Source organism: Nicotiana tabacum, chromosome 6 (assembly GCF_000715075.1).
Source record: "Nicotiana tabacum cultivar K326 chromosome 6, ASM71507v2, whole genome shotgun sequence".
NCBI lineage: Eukaryota > Viridiplantae > Streptophyta > Magnoliopsida > Solanales > Solanaceae > Nicotiana > Nicotiana tabacum.
This window is the reverse complement of record NC_134085.1, coordinates 95,079,140-95,088,753: the sequence shown is the minus strand read 5'-3', so window position 1 is coordinate 95,088,753 and position 9,614 is coordinate 95,079,140. Positions and strand designations below refer to the sequence as shown.

The following is a 9,614-nucleotide window of genomic DNA, read 5'->3' as shown; positions in this document are numbered from 1 at the left end:
GTGGAGTTTGTATCTTGGTGCGTGGATTGCTAGCAAGTGAAGTACGAGCATCAGAGATCGAACAGTTTGCTTCAGAGGCTTGAGATTCCTGAGTGGAAATAGGAGCATATCACCATGGACTCGTTGTTGGACTCCCCCAGACTTTGAAGAAATTTAATGCTATTTGGGTGATTATGGACTGGTTGAGTAAGTATGTGCACTTCATTCCAGTTGGGACTACCTATTCTTCGGAGTGATTGATTGAGATCTATATCCGCAAAATTGTTCGCCTTCATGGTGTGCCGGTGTCCATTATTTTTTAGATCAGGGCATGGAGTACATATCGCAATTTTGGAGAGCACTGTAGCTGTTACACCCCAGGTTTTCATACGTAAAAGTACGTCATAAGTCAATTGATGTAAGACCAAAAATGAGATCATCTTTGGAAGTAAATAAAGAAAGTTATCATGTTACCTCGGATGTTACATATATTGAAGATCATGAACAACAAGTACAAAGAGGGTTGGAAGGCTTAGAAGCTAAGGAATTGAAGAAAATAATGTTTTGTCGAAAGTCGACAAGTTAGGAATGTTATAACATACACTTTTGGGGTGAGACTAGGGTGTTTAACATGATAATGAGGTTATGTTATGAGTTATATTTGTCGTATGATAGTCGTGTGTTATTTTTTGAAGTCAAGCGAGTTGTGGAACAAAAGTCGAAGAAAGTTATCACAAGTTATGTTTATAAGTTTTACTGATAATTTGGGTCAAGCGTAACTGCGGTTTTCTCTCAATATACTTAGAGTTATGGGGTGTTCCACCCATTAAATTGAAGCTCTATGAGTCTATTTTCTAATTCATTAAACGGTTTGTTAATACAGCTTTGGAGAAGAGAGATATATGTATTTTTGCGAGACTGCGCATGTTGCTAGATGACAAGTAGGTGTGTCACCTATTTGCTTAAATGAGAGTCCAAAAAGGGGTTATTTCAGGTCGGCCAAAGAGCCCAATTAAAGGGCTTATCTCCTGAAATATAACACCCATTACATAACACAATAACCAGACCTATACCCCTGCAAAAGTCCTCCCAAAAATTTCCCATAAACACTAGTTGATTTTCTCTCCCTTTCAAGTTATAATTGGAGGTAAAACCTTGACTTTTGAAGAAGGAAGATAGGAGCTGAGTTATCCAACAAATAAGGTAAGTTTACTGCTCTCTTTCATCCATTTTTTCTGCTGTAAATGCATGGTAAGTCGCTCTATATTTGTAGGAACTCATGAGAAGGTGATCGAAAGACGTGATTTCGAGTTATTCACTTGTAGCGGATTATTTTGTCGAGTGTTTTGTGCTGCTGTTGGGATGCATGTTGTACTACTATTTTGTGGAGTTTTGGAGGAGGTAGGGTGTGTAGAAACATCAAATAAATGCAGGGTGGTGGGCTAGTCATTCGTCGTAACATTTTGCTGTTTGACACTACTACAATGGTCGTTTTGTTTTTCAAGAGATTGGGGTGTGTTGGGTTGTTTTGTAGTAATTTGTGGTGTATATAAAGTTGGAAAATATTGTATATATGTTGTTATTGTTGTGTTCTTGTGTTGTTGATGTTATCTTGAATTTGGAGGAAGTAAGGATTATAGAGGAGATGTTGCCCTTTTTAATACAAAATAATCTTATCGTTCGTTGTGCGATAGTGGTACCTTTCGTAACTTACTGATAGTATTATTATCATTGTTGTAGATTATGGTGCGAAGAGGCGAGTCAACTTGGTGATTGGAAAGATTGTGATAAGGTATGTTAAGGCTAAACTTTTCTTTATTTTGGCATGATCCCATAACTACATGAGTTTGATAACGAGGCATAAAGATAAGTTCATATTCCTGAACTTATGTACATTATTGTAGCCTCATAAGTTATAGTATTCTCCTTTATCGGGACTTTATATTCAGTTAAGTATCACGCACAAGATCACACTTTGGACGAGCATATCTATATATATATATATATATATGTGTGTGTGTGTGTGTGTGTGTGTGTGTGTAAATATATATATAAACATACACACACCTAGAGAGTATTGCAGTATTTTCACTACCATAATTTAAGCATGAAGTCATCGTTCCGTCATCCAACATGCTTCTATCTAAGTGATTTCATACCTTACTACTCCCCTCCGTCACCCTTCTAAGCTCCTGTGCCCTATGCCTTTAGTCTGCTTTGAATGATCCTTTCACTCTTCGAAGGTGAGCGAAGTACTTCGAGGGATTATATGGAAGGAACCTCTGCTAAGAATGGAATGCATTGATTTGGGGCACTTCTTCTCCTTATTTAGCTTTCAAGTGGGAGAGGACTTCCATAGAGTCATTTATGTTAACCCCTGCTTTGTGGTACTATCTCAGTCTAAGGCTTTGGGAGCCTGCATTTGTGGGAGCTGAGGCCACATTCACTACCATCGCAGTCTGGGTCCAACTAGGAGGTCTTCCCATTGAATTCTATTACATACATGACCACATTGAATAGGCTAGGAAAGGAAAGGAATGGAATCTTCGCGTGGACAAAGAGAGAGAAGAGAGGGCTAGGTCAACCTTATGGATAGCGTAGCGTAAGGACGGGATAGGAAAGAGAAATGCTCAATGAAGCGCTCAAGAGAAGGGTGTAGGGCGTTGAGCAGGGCTAGTCAGCGCCCCGAAGTACACAAAATACCGGCTGGTACAAAGCAGGTCAGGAAGCTTGACATGACAGAAGTTCGAGTCGAACCAGACTAGCAGATAGTGGGGCGATTGGTAGTTCGGGCAGTGGAAGGGCTTGGAAGGCAGCTGTAAGGGATTGAAAGCGCGTAGTCCCTCGATTCAGGGATCGGTAGCGTCTTCCTCGGTCGGTAGGTGGGCATGAATGGAGCTTCCAGGAGTTAGTGCATTGGATTCCTGGGCAACTGCATCTAGTAGAGCTGACTGAAGACCAAAGCAATCTCCTTTCTAGTCTAGTCTAGGCTTCTAGCCTTGGAAATGAGTCCTTAAACTCCCCTAGCTGCATTAGCGGTCTTAGCACTTTCCCTCTTTTTTCGGACGAGTCAAGCAAGTCCAGGAAGAGTGAATCGTCGAATAGGGGGAAGTAATATCACGGCAAAAGCCTTTTGGGTCGGAAGAGCAAGCTTCTTCTTTTCGATCTGGTAGGAGGGGAAGGAGGACAGAGCTTTCGATTAAGCATTTGTGTGGGTCTAGCTCTGCTTTCTAAGGGCTTCTTTTCTTAGCTTCACCGGCTGGAAAGATAATTCATGTGCATCAACAAAGGTCTAACAGTTTCATTGTAGGCACATCTTTCTCTTAGTGAAAGCCGCGTTCACACAGCCCTATGCCCCCCCTTGTGGTATTCATCCGGATTTCTCTGTCCCAAGCCGGTCTGTTCACAAATCTCGGATGTTACTTTTTTGCACGAATCCGACCTTTTCGGGGTTGAAGGCGTAAGCGCAGCTATTAAATAAAATCCGCATCTGCTATTGACTCGTCCCGCTTGAGGTTTGTCGAAGATAAGTATCAAGTCCTCTATGGCTGAACTAGACTAGATTTCGAGGATGAGTAGTGGATAAAAAGTCATCCCGAGGTATACTCACAAACTCTTTCACGAGCTGGACTCGAACCAGCATCTCTGGGAGCAAAAGACAGGCCCAGAGAACAACCTTTCATTTTGATCGTGACAAAAAAAAGAAAGAAGAGAGGGAACTTGGAGTTGGCGCCCACATAACGGATTGCTTGCTTACCAAGCCATCCTGGCTTTCACTCCTCCAGTTAGATTATTCTGCTTTGTCTCACCCAGGCGGCCTACCCGCTTTCCTTTCGTTCAGCTGCCCTCAACCGCGCCATAGGGACTTCTCAGTGCAAATCCAATTCATTATCATCCACCGAGTATTCTATTTATATAGGCTGAGTTTTGGCCATGTGTTCGTATATCGCGAGACAGTAGATTAAAAAATTAGAGTTCTCTCTGGTCCTTTACTAATACATTCCCGCCTTGTTGGTCAAGTTCACTTCGTTTCTCATCCAAAAAGTCACAAAAGGCTTCTTGGGGGGTGTAGGCGGCATTTTCGGCCAAGGCAGGATGTGAAGTAAGTATTTGTTGAAAAAGAGAATAGCATGAATGCTTTTTCTCACGGATCCGAAGATCCCTATTCTCGAACTCGATCAATTGGTTATATTCCTTTTGCGAGGAACAATTGTTGAGTGAATGTTTTACTTCTGCCCAATAGACCCCCTATCCTTATCCATCAAAAAAATGCTATTGGTATTTTCCATTGCCAATATCCTATTTATCATCGATGACTCCAAGGCTATATTGTGAGTCGGGGGCCAAGGCTCCGACAGGACCTGGAGCCCGAATAAATCTTCCGATGAGGAGTTTGAAGGGCCCGGAAGAGGAAGTCCTTGCCCTCCCCCCACACTCAAAACCAAAACAAAAGAGAAAAGATCAGCCAAAAGAACATCTAAGCGAGAAAGTAAGTAGATCCGGAGAAAATAGAAAAAGAAAGAGATGAAAAATATTAGGAATAAAAGAATCACACTCCTTTTTCTTTTTGTTGAACGAGAAACTAGAGTCAGACTTAGTAAAAGTAAGAAGAAAAGAAGGATCAATTCTGGGGTGGTGCTTCTATCTGATCCTAGAAAACGTACGAAACAACCTGCTACGGAACTACCGATAAGGGGCAAAAACACTTTACTTAGTCGAGGCATCATGTCTTTACTTTATGCTTTGCGCTGTTTGCCTTACTGTCCGACCACGGAGAAGGCTACCACATCAAGGTGACAGGATTCGAACCTATGGCCCTCTGTACCCAAAACAGATGCGCTGACCAGACTGCGCTACACCTCGTCTCACCACCCCGAAGCATATAGATCCACCCGATCGATGAACACTCAAACCGAACTCGCCCATCCTTTTGGGCACAGGGATGCGAGAACCAATCCGAGTAATCAACCGCTTTTTTTGAATCTGCCTCAAGCAAGCCACCCCAACCCTACCGCCAAAAAGCCGTCCGTATAGTGCAGGAGCGCTCACATTTTATTGCTTACTCTTTCACTTTCATTTCTAAATCCGGCTCGCTCCCGGCTACGGTTTGGACCTTTCGCCTGCTTAGAAGTGGATTCGAACCACTGACACAAGGATTTTCAGTCCTTTGCTCTAACCAGCTGAGCTACCTGAACCACTTTCCTAAAGTCTGTTTTCTTCATCGAATAGCGCCCTACCTTACCACTTGACTAGTAAGGGAAAAGCCCTTTACTAAACTAAGAAAATAGAATAGATAGGCTTTTTTCGCTTGTTCGTCAAGCTTTCGAGCAGCTCTTTCAACTGCCGCCTAATCCCCCAACATGCTCAAGAACCGAGAGCCGTCCAGGGACTGGACGGCCGGAGGGAGCTTGCTTATAGAAAGAAGATAGGCCGGTCAAAGAAAAACAAGGTGCAACGGGCTCTCCGCTCCTAGTCACTAAGAAGTGCTATTCTGTCCTCCGGGGGACTGGACTCCACCAAGAGGTTCTTTCTCTCACGTAATTTCGCCCGCCCCTTTCATTTCCGTACCGGAGGAAATGGGATTCGAACCCATGATACAATCTTCTTGTATGTCGATTTAGCAAACCAATGCCTTAAGCCACTCAGCCATACCTCCAAGTTGTTGATCGGAATAGAATTGGATGTGCCGGGTTTGGTTGCTTGCCCGAAGGAAGGGCTATCTGATCCGATCAACTACGTAAGCCGTAGCGCGCTAGCGCGCGTACTCTTCCTCTATGAGCGAGACTCTATCCAGATCTATGGATCTCATCTCCCCAGCATCAAAGCGAGACTCCATCCAAATCTGCCACTCCTTGGGCGAGGCCTTCTGTTCTATGAACACCCCACCACTGAATGATTCACTTTCAAGTTCTCGCCTCCGACCCGGGAGAACACAGGGTCAAGCCAAGCCCTGACCCGCCTAAATGGAATTCATATCTCCTTCGTCTGGTCGAGAAGGGAGGGGAACTGGACTCTGCCTCTTCTATTACATTTACATTACATTACGGAGAAGTCCATTCTCGTCATGATCGATCCACGTCCTAGCGTAGTGCCCGGCTTGCTTAGCAACCAAAGCTAGCTTACTAAGGTAGTTTACTTTTTCATTTTGAAAAAAGAAGGCGAAGGCATTTTTCCTTGATTGCACGAGCTAGCCAGCAAGCCAGCAAACCCCCCCTTACTCACCTCAACATCTATAAAAAGAGCTCTTTCTCCTTTTCATAATAATAAGGTAAGCATCCAGCTCTCGATCCAGAGCTACTGCTTCAAGAATCAACTGAGCTCAGGAAGTCAGGTTAAGACGTCGACTTTGACAGGGGAGATGAAAAAGAATTCCTGTCTTTAGAAGTAAATCCCACTAAACTAGACTTGTACGCTTGACATGAAAAGTAGAGGCAAGCGGAGTCAAAGGCCGAGCCTCAACCAGCAAAGGGGGACAGCCATGCCAATCCAAGCACAGTAAAAGTGTGCCCACTCTACCCTTCTTTCTTTACCCTAGACTTCGTTCTTCAAGGAGACCCATGTGCATTTCCTCTGTTCTGTGCTCGCTACGCCCTTGTGCCTTTAGTTGAAGTATAGGTCGTCGATTCAATCTATCTTGATGGGATTTTTCTAGTAGGTAGCGAGAAGACTAGTAGTATCGACAAGAGGCTACATCAATAGCTGAAACTTTTTTTCGGGTAGGGTAGGCTTGGAGTCAGAAGTCCTATTCTTCCCAACCAAATAAGCACTTTTGCAAAGTTCACCTTCCCGCGGTCAAAACAAGACTTACGGATAACAATCAGACCTTACCAGGGACAGGGACCAGACTATAGAGCCTAATTAAAAAGAATTCGGGCTTGCTTTTTCAATTCACATCTATGAGCGAGGATTCCTCTATCTCTTGCTCGCTTCGATCGGACTCTGACAGCTTAGGGAAGAATGATGGGTCGCTAACGAGGCCCCTAAATGACCGCTCAGAAGGCCTACCTATTTTTTTTCCCAATCTGTCACTTGCTCGTCCCTCTCTCATGAAAATGGTCTCTCCTCTCCCGGCGGCTTAGACTCATGTCTATAGTCAGTTGCTAAGATGATTCCCATTCAAGCATTCTCATTCAATGTCAATGCTGCCTTATTTTTTTTTTTTAATTCCTTTCTTTCTACTAGTTCTTACATAAGCAATTTGCAGGAAGTAAACGAAGTCTTTCCTTCCGAAATCCACTCCTGAAGTCACGTCTTTCAGTACTGGGACTGAAGTAAAGTACTTTCGAGTTGCTCTTTGCCCAAAGCCCTCCTTCCGACTTAGTTAGAAATACCAACTCTAAATAGCTTTAGCATTTCTTGAGTTGAAAAGGTATTTATAGATTCTAGAGCTCAGGGGAAGGTTTGGAACCCTAGTAGCAGAATGGAATCAGTTTACCGGGCTGACTTCCATGCCAACACGAGTAGTTTAACTCATCACTACCTCGTAAGGGCGTTGAGAATTGTTTTTGCTTTTTTTGCTAAAAACTTTTTCAAAAGTATTCAAAGAGCCTTTGCATAGTTTACGAATTCTGCTTAGTAGGGACCTAAACACAGGAATTTTTTTTCTCAGAGTCAGACCACGCCTTATGACGAAAGGGGGAGAAAGGACGGATCACCTGTCGATCTGTGATCAAAGAAAACTATACCTGAAGAATGGGATACAGATTGACAAGCACAAAAGGGTAGGCTTGGCTATTAATCTACGCTCATTGATGAGACGGCGACATAGAGAAGAAAGTATACCCTTTGTCACCCCCTTGTCACTTAAAAGTAAAGAAGAGATACACACTTTGGAATCAAAATTTGGTGGGATTTAGGATGGAATCGAATAGCGAATGCACTTGCGGTTAAGACAGGTCCTGCATCTCCTACCTAATGCAATTGACCGACCCGCCATTTCTTTCCTTCAATAATGCCTTCGCTTCACTTCAAGACGCTATTTACCAAGGAAAGACTACCTTTTTTTGAATGGAAGAAGCCGAAGGGGTGAACGAGCGCTGCGGTAACGAGCCGTAAGAAAGATGAGCAGAGCATTCCTTCCGCCGGCCTTTATAGGAGTAGGGGAGCGTGGTGAGATAGATAGACGTCCAATCCTGCAGCAGCTAGTTGCTCGGCCTTAGTCTTGGGCTGATCTCAGACTTCAATCAACCCCTTCGTACTTCGATCCAATCAATCGATCGATCAAGAGGCTAATCTCTTTTGTTTGGGCCGGTAGCTAAAAGAAAGTCCTCGCTTTCTCTTGAACAAGGGAAGGGCAGCATAGCATTAGCTTCAATTGAACAAGCTCAACCTTGAAAAAAAAGGTGGTAGGCCGACGTTGAACGCTTCAACTTGGCCACTGAAGAAGGCGAAGGCTGGGCGAGAGACTAGGCCAACTTACTGCGCCATGCCATGGTTTAAGCTTTAGGCTCCATAGACGGAACTCTGTTTAGGTATTAGGGAGGGGAGGACACCACTCAGCACCGCTCCGTGGGGTGGGGTTCAATGCCTAACAAAAACGGCCAAAAGAAAAAAAGGGATGTATGGCTGAGGGGAGGAGAGAAAGAACGCATGCATGGAGATTCTGTCTGTCGGAGGTTCGAGAATCTATGAAAGGACATCTAAGGCTAAGGTTACGAAGTAAAGGAAGTCCATTACTGAGAGAAGTGGTGATCTCGTCTTGCTTGCTGGGAGAGAGGAAGCTTCCGGACCATCTTTTCCAGCCAGATAGCGAGCGATCACTCAGCAATGAACACTAACTGAAAGCGGCCGGGAATGAGTACCTATCCCTTACGGGAATCGAACCCGTGTCTTCGACATGAAAAGACGATGTCCTAACCACTGGACGAAAGGGACCAAAAAGCCATTCTTCATATACCTCAGCTCCGAGAATAGAAGTGGTTCGTTTTGTTTCTATACGCAATTCAAGATTTCGTTTGTCTTCATGTTGGCGATTTCTGATGTGAATTCGGCGGGTCGTCCCCCCTTCCTACGGGTTCCCCCACCGACCCAGTGACACACCAACCACGCCCCTTCTCTTTCTCCGATCATAAAGCCCCCTGATCCCTTTATTTGTCTTTCATCCCCCCTGAATAAGTAAGACCCCGCTCTTTCTAATTCAAAAAAAGAGGGGCGAAGCGCCCGTTTGAAGTGGCGAAGGCCTATGCTACAGTAAGAAAAAAAGTACGTTGAGGTTACGAAGTCACTTAGTCGAACTAGAAAACTATAAAGAAAGGGAGGCTAAGGTTACGAAGTAAGGTCAGCTGGTTAAGGAAAGCTCAGGTTATGAAATCGCTTAGCCGTTAATTAATTTAAAAATAAAAGAAAAATGAAAGTAGTAGTGAGGCGTCGGTACGGAGTTGCGTCAGCTGTGGATATAGACTAGGCTAAGGGACGGACTTCATCTCTTCTATTTTCTTCACTTACACCTTACACTTCAGCTGAGTCTAACGAGGCTCAGGTGCGGAGCCTTCCACTGTGGACCGAGACTACGCAAAGGTAGAACACCATGGAAACTTCGCTGACTTTATCATCAACCTTGATTTCGCTACGCTCAATAAGAACCCGGAATAGCGGAAATAGGTTCGTGTTCCGCTTCCAAAGTCAGTCGTCTTTGC

General features: G+C 44.1%; 3 non-coding genes across 3 annotated transcripts; all 3 read right to left on the bottom strand.

The window, feature by feature from the left end:
• Window positions 1-4,767: 4,767 nt before the first annotated feature.
• On the bottom strand, window positions 4,768-4,842 carry TRNAP-UGG (transfer RNA proline (anticodon UGG)). Its single transcript has one exon. It is a non-coding gene; the product is annotated as a tRNA-Pro (tRNA).
• A 258-nt stretch (window positions 4,843-5,100) lies between these two features.
• TRNAF-GAA (transfer RNA phenylalanine (anticodon GAA)) lies at window positions 5,101-5,174 on the bottom strand. Its single transcript has one exon. It is a non-coding gene; the product is annotated as a tRNA-Phe (tRNA).
• A 3,607-nt stretch (window positions 5,175-8,781) lies between these two features.
• On the bottom strand, window positions 8,782-8,853 carry TRNAE-UUC (transfer RNA glutamic acid (anticodon UUC)). Its single transcript has one exon. It is a non-coding gene; the product is annotated as a tRNA-Glu (tRNA).
• Between the last annotated feature and the right edge of the window lie 761 nt (window positions 8,854-9,614).